The sequence below is a fragment of the Apium graveolens genome, chromosome 11, assembly GCF_009905375.1.
Source record: "Apium graveolens cultivar Ventura chromosome 11, ASM990537v1, whole genome shotgun sequence".
NCBI classification, from domain to species: Eukaryota; Viridiplantae; Streptophyta; class Magnoliopsida; order Apiales; family Apiaceae; genus Apium; species Apium graveolens.
This window is the reverse complement of record NC_133657.1, coordinates 161,833,632-161,852,499: the sequence shown is the minus strand read 5'-3', so window position 1 is coordinate 161,852,499 and position 18,868 is coordinate 161,833,632.

Genomic DNA, 18,868 nt, shown 5'->3' with positions numbered 1-18,868 from the left:
GAAAGTTAATATCCGTCGGCCAACGCGCATCTCTTTTGCTCGGAATGGGTTCAAATACATCATTATAAACCATCGATACATTCTATAATTCATTGATTCTATCAACCTACAGTTCATGGCTTAACTTCAAATGCGCGCAACAAGCAATGACATGAGAACAAGGAATACGATAAGTTTTCCATTTCCCACAAGTACAAATACTCGTGAATCCTAACAGTATGCCTATTACCTTATTTTTGGGCAACATTCCTAGTGACCACTTCAAACAACAAAGAATTTCGATCATAGACTTTGATAATATGACTCCTAGCACGCACAATCGACTGATTCAATATCTTTCTTGCATGATCAGTAAACACTTGACCTTTAGATAACTCTGTTGCAATTTTCAACTGTCTTTCATCAAATACTCGACCGTCTTCAAAAATAGTGCTCTAACCAAGGAACTAATAGGGAGCTTTCTAGCTTCAAGAATCACGACGTTCCAACTTTCCGCATGATTGGTGGTCATCATGCCAAAACGTTTCCCTCCATGATGTGCTAAAGATCATTTACTCAATGATTTATCCTCAAACCATTCTTCCGCCCGGGGATCCTCAATCAACAGTTGCTCCCATATAAAATCAAACTTCTTCTCTTGCACCTGAAAAGCCAACTCAACTACCCTATTTTCCAATTCCTTTCTCCTATGTGCATTGGCAAAATTTGCAGCAAAGTGTCTAATGTAGTATGTGGTGGTCAAGGGGCTCACACCATCATGTCTATTGTATAACTGCCATAATTCCAGCATGTCTGTCAGAGATGACACACATCCCATGTCTCCTACCTGCCACAACCCTCCTTAATCTATCCATAAACCACTCCCAACTAGACCCATTTTTTGCTTCAACAATAGCAAATGTCAATGAAAGAATATGACTAAAGCCATCCATTGCCACATCACTCAATAGTACACCGGATATAGACCATAAAGGTCTGTCCCATCTATATGGATGACATGCATACAATACTTAAATCCATCAATGCATGGCTTGAAAGCCCAAAACAGCCTCTTAAATGTCACCTATTGTTCCAAATATAGGCACAAATTACTCATCAACTACAAAATATGAACAATATGAATATATATATATACACATATATATAAATGAATACGATACTAGTATCAAAAAAGAAGAATACCTCTAAGCTTAACGATCTTCCATTTTATCCTCTTTGAAAAGCCAATCAACCTTGGTTCCCATATTAAACCATTGCAACACTTCCATCAAAAAAGAGAGGTCTTCATATGATTGTTCTCAAGATCCATGTTCTTGATTCATTACTAGGTTTTTGGCATCTCTAATCTTCTTTCTTCCCGGTTGATAACCAAAAACATTTTTCACCGTAATCGTTAACACTTTTTCCTTAATTATGGGAATGGCTATAATTTTATCCTTAATTAGTTCAAGAATATCATGATATATCAAATTAGGATGATCTTGGGTAACGGTGGTGCGCAAACATGTGTGTGGTCCTGAAATTTCTATAATTTGGAATTTCTTAAGTGATTTTCGTAACCTAACATTTAAACTCCATTCACAACCACTATCTTTATTCTTACAAACCACATTCCAATACACTGAATTTGATCTAATCACCTTAATCTCTTGATGATTCCGGGTATGAAACTCTTTAACCGTATACATCAACACGACTTTTAAATCAAATATCATCCCCTCCCTCGACTCCATCGGCTCCGACGTCTCCTCACGTGTAATCAAAGCCGACTCAACAACATCATAAGCATCCAAAACTCTACTATTACCCATATCACCGCCAATATACATATTATTAGTAGTTTCAATCAACGGAGAAGTTGAATTTTTTTTAAAATAAATTTCAACAAAGAAAGGAGGTCCATTTAAAACAATAACTCCAAATATCATCGCAATATCATAATCATTATCAACCAGAATGATACCAAATTTCATATCATTGAAAATTTTTAATCGATAACAGAACTTAAAATCATACAAACTCCTATCAATTTTCAATTTCAAAAGCAATGCATCACGCGAATTATTAAAATCATACTAGAATTAAGTTTTACTTGCTTAAAAATGATATACATAATCTTCTAATTCAGTTTTTCGTATATTATCATGTTAGGTCACACACACACTGTAGAGGGGGTGAATACAGTGTATAATACAATCAAATCGAACTTTTATAACTCAAGTAACAGAAAAAAAACTTTATTGAAATAATAAACTCTGTTACAGTATGGAATTGTTACCTCTCAGTGATGAACAAATATCACGAGAGTTGCTAGGGTTACAATGAATAAACTTCTCGAATATGATAACACTTATAGTGTAAATTCTATGTCTGTGTTTATATACTACACAGTTACAAGATAATCGCTAATTGATATGGAATATAATTCTGCTTCCTAAAATATATCAATCAGATATCTTTTCTTCCAAGTATTCCATTCTCCACGGAATTCCTTCTTCATGCATATCTCTTCTTATGTTTGTCTCGATCTTATTTCCTTTAATCAGTTGTTGTCCTTATTTGAACGTCCTTCAGTACTTAAGTTCTGATATCCATCTGCTGATGATTATCTTCTGATAATATAAGTACTGATATCCTTAAGTCCTAACTTCCAGTAAGTACTGATTTATACTGTTTAAGTAAGATCTGAAAACTAAACATAAATCATATTAGCCATGACATTATCAAATATATCTAACAATCTCCCCCAACTTGTAAATTAGCATAATATACAAGTTTAACAGATATCTGATGATGTCAAAAAAATTAAGTACAAATGCATGAGAATTAGACTAGATAACTACAACTTACAGTCCTTAAAGCTTTACCAGTCTTTAACTTCTGATAACAACTTCAGTCTGTATTCATATCAGAATTTAAGCAGTTGTAGATCTTGACTTGACTTCATCTTCTGATCTCTCTGATGTCAGGAGTTATTCTGAGATAGTTCTTCAACAAACATCTCTCAGCATATCTAAGTTCATCAATCATCCTCCTTTTAGCATCTTTAAGCTCTGCAGTATCTTCACCAATTTGAAAGATTGCAGCCCTGAGATCATTAATTCTAGCTTTTCTTATATCATGATCCAGTCTGATCAAATATGCCTTATCAGACTCAAGATTGAATTCCACAGCCCTGTAACCCAGAAAGGTAGTTATAATCTTAGCAGTGTTGGGCTTCATTTCAACTATATCACCCTTGTGATCTCTGTACTTTGGAAGATATGTGCTGTCAGACTTAACAGAATAAAGTCTTTTCTGTCTCTGAATCTGATTCTTCAAATAGTTTGCAGCACTTTCTGTTATTGAGTCATTCACTTGAAGTAAGAATAATACATGCTCCAGTTCTTCAAAATACTTCAGTGGAATGGCATTTTCCCTTATATGATAAACCCTACCATCTTTCATGAAGTACAACAGGATGTGTTCTTTCAAGTAGGTATGGAAAACTATTTGCACAGATTCTAGTTGATTCAATCTCTCAGGAGTTGCTCCAATACCTGGTTCACTCAAGGAAGTTGGATCATTGGTAGTGTTCTGTATTCTTCTTTCATCAGCACTTCTCAATCCAGTTTTGTCTCTTACTTCCTTTCCAGTAACTACTCTTACTTCAAAACCACTTGCAGCAGTCTTCAAAGGTTGAGTCTGTTTGGCTTTGGTGAATCCTGGTAGGAGTAACTTTGAAGGTTTAACTTGAGCAATGTCAGAGGTTTCCTTTGATTTATCTTCTGATATCAAGTTAACTTGAGCTGTGTCAGAGGTTACTTGCTTCTTTGAGATATCAGAACTAACAATTTCTTGACTCTGAACAACTTGAGCCATGTCAGAGGTTGTCTTAAGAACTTTTCTTGAAGTCAGAGCAAGATCATCATCTTCATCAGTAATTTCTTCATTCACAGGAGGCACATAAACCTTGATAGGTTCACCAACTTTCTCTTTGCCCTTGGACCTTAGATCTATCTGCAGTTGTGATTTAGCCATGGTTGCTTCAGAACTTGTCCTTTTTTTTATCACAATGCCCTTGAGTTTTGGAAGTGTCTTTTTACCAGAAGCTTCAGATTTAGACTTGACTTTTTCTGATTTAAGTCTGGCTTCTTCTTCCATTAAACTCTCCAAGTCCATTTCTGGATTTTCCTGAAGAAATAACTGTCTTGACATTACTTCATCAAGATCCAAAAGTTCATCAGAACTTGTCCTTTTACCAGTAGCAGAAGTATTTCCTTTTCCAGCATCAGAACTTGTTCTGTGACTTGTGATTTCAGCTTTTCTTGATGAGAAAACTCTACCTTGACTATGACCTCTACCCATTCCAGGGTTTCCTTGATCATCCTTTTCATCATCCTTCCCCTTCAGTGTCTTATCAGTTTTGCATTTGGACTTAATTACTTTCTCCCCCTTTTTGGCATCAGCAGGTAAGAGAAGAGAGACAAGCAATTCCACTGAGGCTTGGATTTCATTAAGTTGAGATTGCTGAGAAGATTGATTTTTCAGAATATCACCAATCTGAGCTTGTTGTTTCTCTTGAGTCTTCTCAATATAAGCAACTCTGTCAAAGGTAGGTTGGAAGAATTTTTTCTTATCAAGCTTCTGAACTTGTTCTTGCTTCATTAATTCTTCCTGAATCTTATGTATCTCTGCATGAGTAGTTGAATGGAGACCTTGTAGATGTTTAGTACTCAATGCAGTGACTCGAAGCTGTGTTTTGAAATCATCAGTAATTAACATCTCATCAGCTTTCGTCAAGTGCTCAGCCAGATGCTGTGCAGATGGAGCACAGGTAACTGAATTCCATTCCTTAGTCCACTCCTGTCCTGCAGGAGTTTCACTCCAAGGCACTGGTGCTTCTCTGGTAACAAACTTCTTAACTAATTTAGATTTAAGAACAGTTTATTGAGGGGCATGTCCTGAAGGACCTGCTTCATCAGTATCTGCTTTTGGAGCAGCATCACCAGTATCTCCAGTATTTGCAGCATCAGAACTTACAGAATCAGCATCTTCTGACAAAATAACAGTATGAGAAGCAATTGAGGCTTCAGCATCATCTTCTAAGTGCTGATCTGGTTCCAAGTTCTGATCAACAGCCATATCCCGATGCTCACCTATAGTCTGATCATCAGCATCTAGATGCAGAGAAGGTGTAGTAGATAGTTCTGAAGTTTAAGCAGCATCAGTAACAAGTGTTGTTAATGGATGAATTGTTGTTGGAGCTTCTAAGTAAAGTATTTCAGGCACAACCAGGTTCTGAACATCAATTTCAGCACTTGTGCCTGGATCAACAGGAGATACAGATTTTTGAACAGGAGACACAGATGGTGTGTTGGACTTTTCAGTAGCAGTTTCCTGAGTTGGAGTTAATGGAGAAGCAGTGGCTTTAGCAGATTCTGGTTCTTGTGAGATCAGAGATTCCTGATCTCCTTCCTTAGCTGTTACTTCCTCATCATCTGAAACTGGTCTTTTAGCTCTCTATTTCTTGTATCTCTTTGAAGGTGGGGATTTCTTGGGAGCTTCAGTCATTCTTCTAAGTCTTTTGAGAAGCTTAGATCCCCCAATTCCAGAATCCTTATGAGAAGAAACTTTCTCAGCTTCTTTGACAACAGGTTCTGATGTAGACACATGTTCCTCACTGTCATACTCATGTCTCAAAGCAATCCTCCTTCTCTTCTGAGGTGTTTGAGGAACAGTCTTTGTCCTCTTGGGTTTGGAAGATGAAGTCTTCACAGTAGGTCCTGAGGATGAAGGTTGGGATGTCTGTGAAGTTGATAGATATGATTTGAGATATGTTCTGAGGGTAGGTTGAGTAGTATGAGTGGTATGTTCTGATGGTTGCTGTGGTGTTTGAGATGTGGTGGTAGGTTGGACATCAGGATAAACAGATCTATAGGTGTCAGGATCAGCATTTACCAAGATCTGTTTTACAGACTGAGGAATCTGTAAAGGTCTAACCACTGTTTTCTTACGATCGGCATTTACCAAATCATTAAAGGCTCGTTTTGCAATTTTGAAAGGTGGAGTTAAGTCAGTGGTAGGTTGGGGTTCATCAGCACAACAAAAATTATATATAAGCTGACAAAATCTAGCAAAGTAGACAACATTCCTATTTTCTATCATCCTATCCCCAATAAAACCTATCACAGCATTTGCAAAATCGAAATGAGTTTGGTTAATGATAGCATACCCGATGTGCTGACTCATTATAGGGATGGCATCAAAGTTGGAACACTTATTCCCAAAAGCTTTAGTGATGCAGTCGAAGAAGAAGCTCCATTCCTCTCTGATATGAGCCCGTTTCAACTGCCCAAGCTTAGCCAAACTCTGCTCGTACCCCAAACTAGCCATTAATTCTTTAAGAGCTGATTCCTCCGGGGTTGAAAAAGTACATCCTTCTGGTAAATGTAGAGCCTTTCGAATTGTACCAGGAGTTACCACATGTGTAGAATCATCCACTTCGAAAACAATACTGGGAGTACCATGTGTACCACAATTATCAAAGTGCCCAGTCCGCCAAAACGTCAGAACTTGTTGGCTGGAAAAGACTGAAGGCTGGGTCAATGCATACCCGATTTCACTGTGTGTAAGAAGATCTTGCACAAAATGCAACTCATACGGAGCTTCAGCATTATCGAGAATTGCAGCATAGTTGTTTGGAACAAATTTAGCTCCATCAATGATCAAATCCTTAGGTGCCATGAAAATAATCGAAAATTAAGAGATGCCTGTTAGGTGTTTGAGAGAATGACCGTATGAAAAACCAACGCCAGGAGATGAAAGAGAGTAAAAACAAAGAGAGAGATAAAGTGGAAAAAGTAAATAAAAGATTGTATAATCTTCTCTCTCTCTCTTACTTATACTTGGTAAAAAAAATATAACCGTTGGACACCTGTCAGACATGCAGCAATAATGAATATTTAATGGGCACGGGAAAACAGTAATCATTACTTACCCACTTGGAGTTTTTCAAGGAAAAACCGTTCCACTTACCCAGTAATTCCATTAATCGAGGTAAATCAGTTTTAATTTAAAATTTAAACTGTTCCCACTTATTCAATTATTTTTCACTGCAACTCCAATATTTTGAGAAAAATTCAAGTATGAGAATGACCAAAATAAATCAAGTAAATAACTACTGAAATTATAAGATCAGAACTTAATTAAAAGCAAAGTAGAAATGGTCATCAGAACATGGATATATCAGGATTTATCAGTGCATTAAAGTTACAAACATCTCAGAGACAAAAACTTACAAAGAAAAAGGAAATTCCATTAATATATCAAGAGAATACATTCATGAAATTTAAATTATATCAGAGCTTTACAAGATTTTCCTAAGCTTCTAAACCTAACATCAACAGCCTTAGTCCTATCTCCAAGAAGTAGGGCAAGGCTGACGATGAAGAAAAACAGGAAGAAGAAAATAAATTATTTCTTCTTCCTACTCTCGACAAATAGAATAGCGAGTCTGATGATTCGCTCTTGCTGGCGGAGAGCTTCCCGCCTTTCCTCCTCCAATCGCTCCAGATGGCGATGGTAGTCCATGTAGAAGAACAGGAGGTGGGTGAGTACCTCCTGGGGAACTGAGTCCCATATCTCATCAGGAATGGCAGTGACGTGCCATTCCTGTTGCCAAGCTTCACAGCTCAGCTCCATGTTGAATGTTTCATAGTTCAAAAACATGTTATAATTGACCATGGTGTTTTTGATATAAAGAAAATGAAGGTGAGTTTATGATAAAAGAATTGATGTATAGGCTGATGTGAAGTGGTTGTTTATATAGGTAAAAGAATGCCAGGAGACGCAAGGAATTTTAATGCTGATAGGTAGAATTAATTCTACCTCGTCTCCCTAGACTTGGAAAAAGAAAAACAGTCATTGGAAAGGTAAAACATGGTTTAATGCGCACAAGAAGCAAGTAAAAATGACTGTGCATGTACGTGTACCACTATCCCTAAATATAGTGACTGTTAATCTTCCACTTCAACATATTCTGGTTTAAACTGAGACTGTTTTTATAATCCACAAATAAGTCAAGTAAAGAATCAGAACTTAAAATCAGAACTTAGACTTATATCAGAACTTAATAGTCATCGGAACTTGATTTTTTAACTCGAAAAGTGAATGGCTATTGCTGTAATTCTTCACACAAATTCTGATATAGATTCTTCAGAATTTAATCATCAGAACGTTCAACAGAACTTATCCTCAGAATTTATGCAATCTGACACATAAACTGTTCATCTAAAATAGCATAGATCACCACATAAATTTTCATTATTCATATGGAGTGTTGAGTGTATGCATTAAGCTAAATATCAGACAAAGAGTAAAGTCTAATTCACTTCAGTACATCTTAGAAATAAGGCAGAACTAAAACTTTACTAAAAACCTGTCATTATTCTGAAGCCTACTATTGAATGAGTTCATGCTTGAGTCCACCTCAACAGATTTGTGCTAATTTTGTGCATCTTTTTATATTCCATTTTACAGTGGCTTCTCAGTGTAAGTGAGTCACGACTGCTTATCAGAATTTATGCTATTATCAGAGTATTTCTCCAGTAACCATAGAGTGTGAAAAGTCACCAAGAAAATATTTTGCTTCCTCGATGCATATTTACTTAATACCAGCAATGCACTTGGGTCGTCCCTTCCACATTTTTTACTCTAGATCTCAAAGGAGTACCTGATTTTAATCCTTGGTTCTTTTCTTTTTCTTTTGATAAGAGAGATGTATCAGCACTTAGGACATTCAACAGATTTACTAGCATCAGAACTTAACAGATGAGAAGCATTATTCTAGTTTGTGACTTAGTAATAAGATAGACAAAGTAAACTCAACTAAGCTCAATATCAGAATTTGCTTGTGTCAATAGGTTTCCACGGAAATAATTACTTCTAAAATGGGATCCCTAGGTTATTAAAGACTACTAGGTCAACATCTAGCACAAGTATCCTCATAGGATTGAATAGTTACATAAACAGACATATCACTATCAGAGTTTAGAAAGTCACATCAGACAACAGTCAGTACATAATCAATTTTCAATTAAGCACAGAATACACACAGAGAGTAATTTCTGTAAATACTGATTATAAAGTCTGATGCATCAGAACAAAACTAAGCAGATTTAGAGAAAGAACCTGAAACCATTCCAAGTTCATTTACCAATCTTGTAAAAGTAGCTTCACACAGTGGTTTGGTGAAGATATCTGCTAGTTGTTGATCTGTTGGAACAAAATGCAATTCCACTGTACCTTCATCCATATGTTCCCTTATGAAGTGGTACCTGATGCTGATGTGCTTTGTCATCGAGTGTTGAACTGGATTACCTGTCATAGCAATAGCACTTTGATTATCACAGTAAATAGGGATTTTAAAATATGTTAACCCATAATCCAGTAACTGATTCTTCATCCAAAGAATCTGTGCACAACAGCTTCCTGTAGCAATGTACTCTGCTTCTGTAGTTGATGTGGAAATTGACTTTTGTTTTTTTCTAAACCAAGAAACCAATCTGCCTCCAAGAAATTGGCAGCTTCCACTTGTGCTTTTTCTGTCAATTTTGCAACCTACAAAATCTGCATCTGAGTAACCTATTAGTTTAAAATCTGATTCTCTGGGATACCATAATCCCAGATCAGCTGTTCCTTTAAGATACTTGAAAGTTCTTTTCACAGCTGTCAAGTAAGGTTCTCTTGGATCTGCTTGAAATCTTGCACAAAGACAGGTAGCATACATGATATCAGGTCTACTAGCAGTTAGATAGAGTAGAGAGCCAATCATACCTTTGTAATCAGTAATATCTACTGATTTACCAGTATCCTTGTCCAGTTTTGTTGCAGTGGCCATGGGAGTGGATGCACTTGAACAGTCTTGCATTCCAAATTTCTTCAGCAAATTTCTGGTGTACTTAGTTTGACAAATAAAAGTGCCTTCTTCATTCTGCTTGACTTGAATGCCCAGAAAATAGCTAAGTTCTCCCATCATACTCATCTGATACCTTGACTGCATTAATTTGGCAAACTTCTTGCAAAGTCTGTCATTTGTAGAACCAAAAATGATATCATCAACATATATCTGGACCAGAAGTAAGTCTTTTCCATGGTTAAGGTAGAACAGTGTTTTGTCTATTGTTCCTCTGTTAAATCCACTTTCCAGAAGAAACTGAGCTAAAGTCTCATACCATGCTCTTGGAGCTTGCTTAAGTCCATAAAGTGCTTTATCAAGCCTGTAGACATAATCTGGATATTTGGAATCTACAAAGCCTGGAGGTTGTTCAACATATACTTCTTCCTCCAATTCTCCATTGAGAAAAGCACTTTTCACATCCATTTGAAAGACAGTAAACTTCTTGTGAGCAGCATAAGCCAAAAATATCCTTATGGCTTCCAATCTAGCAACCGGTGCAAATGTTTCATCATAATCAATTCCCTCACGTTGAGAATATCCTTTTGCAACCAGACTTGCCTTATTCCTTGTAATTATGCCATCACTATCAGTTTTGTTTCTGAATACCCACTTTGTACCAACAATAGATCTATTCTTTGGTCTTGGCACTAGGGTCCAGACTTTGTTTCTTTCAAATTCATTTAACTCTTCATGCATTGCTTGCACCCAATCAGCATCTTGAAGAGCTTCTTCCACTTTCTTTGGCTCATTCTAAGAGAGAAAAGAGTTGAAAAGACATTCATTTGAAGTAGCTGTTCTAGTTCTGACACCTGCATCAGGATTTCCAATTATCAAATCAGGTGTATGTGATTTAGTCCACTTCCTTGCAGATGGAAGGTTCTCTCTAGAACTGGATGCTCCCACATGGTCCATGCTGTCTTCATTTTCATTTTCTGATGCTCCCCCTGAAACTATGCTCTCTGAGTTGGATTTTTCAGAATTTAGATTTTCAGTACTATCAGAACTTGGCTTATCAGAACTTGATGAATCAGAACTTGAAGAGACATATATATGTATGTTCTGATGCTTCTTGAGATGTGGTAATATCTTGAGTATGCTCCCCCTGCATAGGTGCATCTTCCTTTGGCGTAGTCACCACAGTTTCAATAACATCAGAGTTTAATCCATCAGAGTTTGCAGTATCAGGACTTATATTGTCAGGATTTTCAGTATCAGAATTTGAGTCTTCATTTTCAAATCTCAGCTGATCATGATAAATAAAATCTTCAAGTCCAGTAATCTTTTTATCATCAAAAGAGACATTGATAGATTCCATGACCACTCTTGTTCTCAAGTTATAGACTCTGAAGGCTTTTGTGGAAAGTGGATATCCAACAAAGATTCCTTAATCAGCTTTTAGATCAAATTTAGATAGCTGTTCAGGATGAGTCTTAAGAACAAAACACTTGCATCCAAATACATGAAAATACTTCAGATTTGGCTTCTTTTTCTTCACCATCTCATATGGTGTCTTTCCTTGCTTGTTAATGAGTGTTGCATTTTGAGTAAAACAAGCAGTCTGCACAGCTTCAGCCCAGAAATAGGTTGGAAGCTTTGCTTCTTCAAGCATTGTACGTGCAGCTTCAATGAGAGTTCTATTCTTCCTTTCAACAACTCCATTTTGCTGTGGAGTTCCAGGAGCAGAGAATTCCTGCTTGATTCCATGGTTTTTGCAGAACTCTTCCATTATCAAATTCTTGAACTCAGTGCCATTATCACTCATTATTATCTTTACTGAGTCTTTGACCAATTTATCCATTTGCTTGACATGATCAATCAAGATAGATGCAGTTTCACTTTTTGTGTGCAAGAAATACACCCATGTGTATCTGGTGAACTCATCCACTATGACCAAAGCATATTTCTTCTTTGCAATAGACATGACATTTACTGGACCAAATAGATCAACATATAGTAGGTGATAAGGCTCAAGAATTGATGATTCAGTCTTGCTGTTGAATGAGGATTTTCTTTGTTTAGCCTTCTGACAAGAATCACAAAGGCCATCAGGAGCAAAAACTGACTTTGGCAGTCCTCTCACAATATCTTTCTTGACCAACTCGTTTATATTGTTGAGATTTAAATGAGAGAGTTTCTTGTGCCAATTCCAGCTTTCTTCAATTGATGCTCTACTTATCAGACAGATCGCAGAACCATCAGTACTTGTTGAAAGCTTGGCTTCATAAATGTTACCACGCCTGTATCCTTTCAGAACAACTTTGCATTTAGATTTACTTACAACTTCACAGTGTTCTTCAAAGAAATCAACATGATAACCTCTGTCACAGATTTGACTTATACTTAGCAGATTATGTTTAAGTCCTGAGACCAGAGCTACTTCTGAAGGGGAAGGATGATGAAAAGGATGATCAAGGAAACCCTGGAATGGGTAGAGGTCATAGTCAAGGTAGAGGTCTCTCATCAAGAAAAGCTGAAATCACAAGTCACAGGACAAGTTCTGCTACTGGTAAAAGGATAAGTTCTGATGAACTTTTAGATCTTGATGACGAAATGTCAAGACAGTTATTTCTTCAGGAAAATCCAGGAATGGACTTGGAGAGTTTAATGGAAGAAGAAGCCAGACTTAAATAAAAAAAAGTCAAGTCTAAATCTGAAGCTTCTGGTAAAAAAACACTTCCAAAACTCAAAGGCATTGTGATAAAAGAAAGGACAAATACTGAAGCAACAATGGCTAAATCACAACCGCAGATAGATCCAAGATCCAAGGGTAAAGAAAAAGTTGGTGAACTTATCAAGGTTTATGTGCCTCCTGTGAATGAAGAAATTACTGATGAAAAGGATGATCTTGCTCTGACTTCAAGAAAAGTTTTTAATACAACCTCTGACATGGCTCAAGTTGTTCAGAGTCAAGAGACAGTAACTTCTGATATTTCGAAGAAGCAAGTAACCTCTGACATAGCTCAAGTTAACTTGATATCAGAAGATAAATCAAAGAAACTCCTACCAGGATTCACTAAAGCAAAACAGACTCAACTTTTGAAGACTGCTGCAAGTGGTTTTGAAGCAAGAATGGTTACTGGAAAGGAAGCAAGAGATAAAACTGGATTGGGAAGTGCTGATGAAAGAAGAATACAGAACACTACCAATGATCCAACTTCCTTGAGTGAACCAGGTATTGAAGCAACTCCTGAGAGATTGAATCAACTGGAATCTGTACAAATGGGTTACCATACCTAATTGAAAGAACACATCTTGTTGTACTTCATGACAGATGGTAGGGTTTATCATATAAGGAAAAATACCATTCCATTGAAGTATTTTGAAGAACTGGAGCATGTACTATTCTTACTTCAAGTGAATGACAGATTAACAGAAAGTGCTGCAAACTATTTGAAGGATCAGATTCAGAGACAGAAAAGGCTTTATTCTGTTAAGTCTGACAGCACATATCTTCCAAAGTACAGAGATCACAAGGGTGATATAGTTAAAATGAAGTCCAACACTGCTAAGATTATAATTACCTTTCTGGGTTACAGGGCTGTGGAATTCAATCTTGAGTCTGATAAGGCATATTTAATCAGAATGGATCAGGATATAAGAAAAGCTAAGATTAATGATCTCAGGGCTGCAATCTTTCAAATTGGTGAAGATACTGCAGAACTTAAAGATGCTAAAAGGAGGATGATTGATGAACTCAGATATGCTGAGAGATGTTTATTGAAGAACTATCTCAGAACAACTCATGACATTAGAGATATCAGAAGATGAAGCCAAGTCAAGATCTACAACTGCTTAAATTTTGATATTTGTACAGACTGAAGTTGTTATCAGAAGTTAAAGATTGGTAAAACTTTAAGGACTGTAAGTTGTAGTTATCTAGTCTAATTCTCATGCATTTGTACTTAATGTTTTTGACATCATCAAATATCTGTTAAACTTGTATATTATGCTAATTTACAAGTTGGGGGAGATTGTTAGATATATTTGATAATGTCATGGCTAATATGATTTATGTTTAGTTTTCAGATCTTACTTAAACAGGATAAATCAGTACTTACTGGAAGTCAGGACTTAAGGATATCAGTACTTATATTATCAGGAGATAATCATCAGAATATGGATATTAGAACTTAAGTACTGAAGGACGTTCAGATAAGGACAACGGCTGATTAAAGGAAAGAAGATCGAGACAAACATAAGAAGAGATATGCATAAAGAAGGAATTCTATGAAGAATAGAATACTTGGATGAAAAGATATCTGATTGATATATTTTAGGAAGCAGAATTATATTTCATATCAATTAGCAATTATCTTGTAACTGTGTAGTATATAAACACAGACGTAGGGTTTACACTATAAGTGTTATCATTATCGAAAATATTATTCATTGTAACCCTAGCAGCTCTCGTGATATTTGTTCATCACTGAAAGGTAACAGTTCCATACTGTAACAGAGTTTATTGTTTCAATAAAGTTTGTTTTCTGTTATTGTTACAATAAGTTTTTTTATGAAAAATTAAAAAAGAAGGGACACACGTGCTATAAGAATCATGTATGAAATAAAGCTACTAATAAAGCATTTATAATAAAACTATACAAGCATGACAACCTATGCCGTAAACTGAATTAACAAGAATAAAACTTACATTGCGATGATAAAATGCACCCATAGGAGATATGAATCTAACGATCCTCTCAAGATACCAAGGATGGTACTCGGGCACTACACTCTCAGCAACAATCGATTCCCCCAAAAAGGAACGATCCAAACGAAGCCATATAGTTGTACTCGCCGCATGTTTTTGAATCCATTTAATCTTGTTGTTGCCCCTCATATCTGTAGTATGCAATATATCAGAGTACATAACATCAACAAGAATAGTCTGCACGAACCCAAATTGTCTAGCGACTCTATCAGGGCAATGAAGCTCCATAATGAAGAAACATATCAAAGCCCACATTATCGCCAAATACGCTCACCAGACAAGTAGTAAGCTGGAAGATCAACAATGACATCAACAGAGTGAGGCTCCCATATGAACTAGGATGGTCCAAGCCCATCCAGGAGTGTCTGAGTAACGGGGAGGGTACGGCCACCCGTAGTATTGTAGGAATGACCATAAAAACCACCTAGAATCACATTACAATAAACTTTCAGTTCAACATTTAAATTAAAGGTTGATACCTTTAGGCTCTAAACCCTAGATGATATTAGGGTTTAGGCTTCATGGTTTAGGGCCTAAAGGCCCTAAACTACGAACCTTAAACTCTAACCCGTTACGTATTACATCAAATTCATTTAAATGTTTCTAAAACCCAAATTGGGGATTAATGAACCCTAAAATATTAAAAAAATGGTAAATAAATATCTTATAGAAAATTAAATTCTGGTACCTTTAGGCTCTAAACCCTAGATGAAATTAGGATTTAGGCTCCATTATTTAGGACCTAAAGGTCCTAAACCATGAACCCTAAACCCTAACCCGTTCCGTATCATATCAAATTCATTTAAAAGTTTCTAAAACCAAATTTGGGGATTAATGAACCCTAAAATATTAAAAAAAATGGTAAATTAAGTTTCAGACCTTAGAAAAATATATTACCTGAGTCAATATGGAGCTGCAGGCTGCCCCACCCAAAAACGGACATCAATAAAGAGACAAGGGTGTCAGTGGGAGCAAGAGTGGGCAATCTCCCCCATGCCCATAACTGCAACAATATAAGACAACCATCTAACTCATCAATGTCCTTCTTACTTGCTTTGCATAGCTCCCTATACAAATATGGAAGAACTGCACCCCCCAAGCATAATATCCACATCAGTCTAGGTCAAGAAGAAAATTCAGAAACATGGGATATAAGAGAAATCCAGAATGATCAGTAAATAGTATACCACCACACAGATGAACTAAATAACATAACACCTGACACCGAATATCATCTGCTGATGCATCATGTAGTAAATGGGGTGGAGCACATGAAAAAATAAAGGTCAAGCGCACTCTTGCTCCATTCATGTGGTCTTTCGGATCGAGAGTGCCGCAAAATATCTCACCAACATAACTAGACTAACTCATACCAGGGCCAAGGGTGACATCACAAATAACAACATCATCATCAACAAGAAGCCCTAAAAGAACTGCTACATCATGTAGAGTAATAGTGACCCTCCCATATACAAGTGAAATATATGAGTCTTTGACCGCCATCTCTTAAAGAGAGTTGATATAAGACTACAATCAAACTGTAAAGATGCCACCCATGCTACACCATAGAAACCAGTAGCCTGAAGCAAAAAAACCATACGAACATCTGACGGAGGAAGGTCATCTTGATTATTAGATTTGTTACGTCAATACTTTAATATATCACCACCCTCTAACCTCCAAATATTTGAAGATCTGTGTGAGTCCTGAAGATGAAGAAGCATAGTATTAACAGGTCTCGGATGCACGTCCTGCAACATTTACAATATTAGTAAATCTTGAAAAGTTCAAAAAGATTTGTACAATATAGTCTAGAAACTAAACAAAGCAACAATAATGATAACATACAAGATGGCATATCACTTCTAAAATAGCCTAAGATATAACAGTTTACAACCTAGTAACTCTAAATTAGGAAAAATATAGTGTCCTTGATATCAATATGACTCCTAACATTCACATCGATACTCATTTCTCTGTTTTAAATTTTTTCGATATTTGTATTGGTTTAATTCCTTCTCCGCTTTTAGGATCAAAAATGTCATTTCTCTGAAATCAAAAACTAAATGTAAATATTTCCTACATATAGTGGCTTTAAATGCCAACAAATATACATCAAGGATAAATTAGTTTGTATATGAATGAAGATGTATACCAAGAGATAAGAAATTATTTTATTATGATTTCTGCCTTTATAAAATTTAAACGACCGATTGTTATTATGGTTGTGAAGGAATTTGAGGGAAATGGCAAAGTATGTCATTACCAGCAATGTTTCTACGAGTAACAATGCTGGAAATTGTACAAACAACTCAATTTGAAAGAGACATTGAGGTTGTTATAAATATTTTCTCGACTGCCTAGCACAACCTGAGACCTAAATTCCCCAACTAAAACTTCAAACTTCTTAAATTAGATAAACAGCTAAGGAACAAAGCACCACAGATAGGCCTATGAATGTTTTCTCGACTCTACCACAGTACGAGAACTAGATTCCTCTTATTTTGTCGGTGAATGCTTAAATATCTATAACAATTGATTAATCTGAATAACCAATTCAAGCGAGATACTGCATCCTAGAAAGTTAAAATTGAACGTTGCTCAATTTAATTTTAGGCAAGGATATTTTTTACAAAATGTATAAATTAAACAAAGCTGCTAGTTTTAATTCGACAACTATCGCGTAAATTACAAGAAATGTTAACAAAAACAGTATATTACACTAAATGTTAAAATGCGACAAAATATGATATTAAACAAACATAACATACAAAAGGCAAAATTAAAATCACAACATCATAAATTTGTAATCATCTTAGTTCATCACATTAAGCACACATTTGCATAAACAATATGAACACAATACCTCTCAAAATAATAGAAAATATGCACATAATATCGACAAAACGTAATCAATATATATGCTGGGAAAATGACACCTCAAAATTCATGGTTTCCAGGGGGCTCAAATTGAAAAATGAGGCTCTGTCCATATCCCTTCTTCGATTATGATGATTATATTGTGGTTATGTATATAAATCCTACAAAATTCAGCTATGGGTATCCCTAATTCTGTGTATATAGCTCAGATGTGCGTGATTGTAGCTCTCTCCCCAGAACAGTCGAATAACATATATTTGGGGGTGGGTATATATTGGTGAGTTATTTTTAAAAAAAAATAAAAAGAAGAAAAATGTTGAATCGTGTAGCGTTTTTGTAATTGAAAAAACGTTATACGATATAACCTGATGAAGTGATATTCTCGGTCTCATTTTTCGATAATAACATTTTGTGTCTTTCTTACTACTTTGTACCCAACCAACTTTTTTTCCCAAATTCCATTTTGTCAAAACAATATGTACATTAATATCAAAATTTAAACTATGTGTATGTGTCTGTTTTAATAATTGTGAATTCTTAAAGATTAAGTTATAAATTCTAAGTTATATTTCATACAAAATCAGATTTTTTTTTACAGTTTTATAAAAAATTAATTCTAGCAGTTAACATAATTTGAAAAATGTATCGACTTAATTTTTTTTAACAATAATCTATTTACCAAAAAATGTAAATTGTATATTATTTCATATAATTAAAATTACATATATTTAAAAGTTTGTGAATAAAACATGATAGTTCTCGTAATTGTTTATTTGGTTCGAAATAGTTTAATTTATTATAGAATTATTTTCATATTTGAATTTTAAAATATGAATAAAATTTATGCATACACTAAAAATATGATTTTCTTCGATAGATTATAACTTAAAAATGAAAAATAATTATATTGAACATAAAATTCATCGTACTATTTCTTTCATAATAACATTAAAATATTAGAAACTTCAGTACTAATATTTATGAAAATTTTATTGAATTTAAAAAAGTTTGGCACGGAAAGCCAATATATATCACTATTGAATTTGTATATAAAAATGTTGAATCATTCACGAACAAAATAAAGAACGATTAAAATTACGCGATATTAGTCTCTATACTAAAAAATAATATGTAATCCACACAAGGACATATTCTAAAGTACTCATATATAAATAATAGATATGCTTATATTTTCTAAATAAATATTGTCGCAGAAATCTAAAAACATTATACTAGCATTTCAACATGAGAAATTTGAGACGGTGTTGATACATCTTCTACTTCATATGCAATAAGTTTTCATCATCTTAGACTCGTATATATTGAAATTATACAAATTA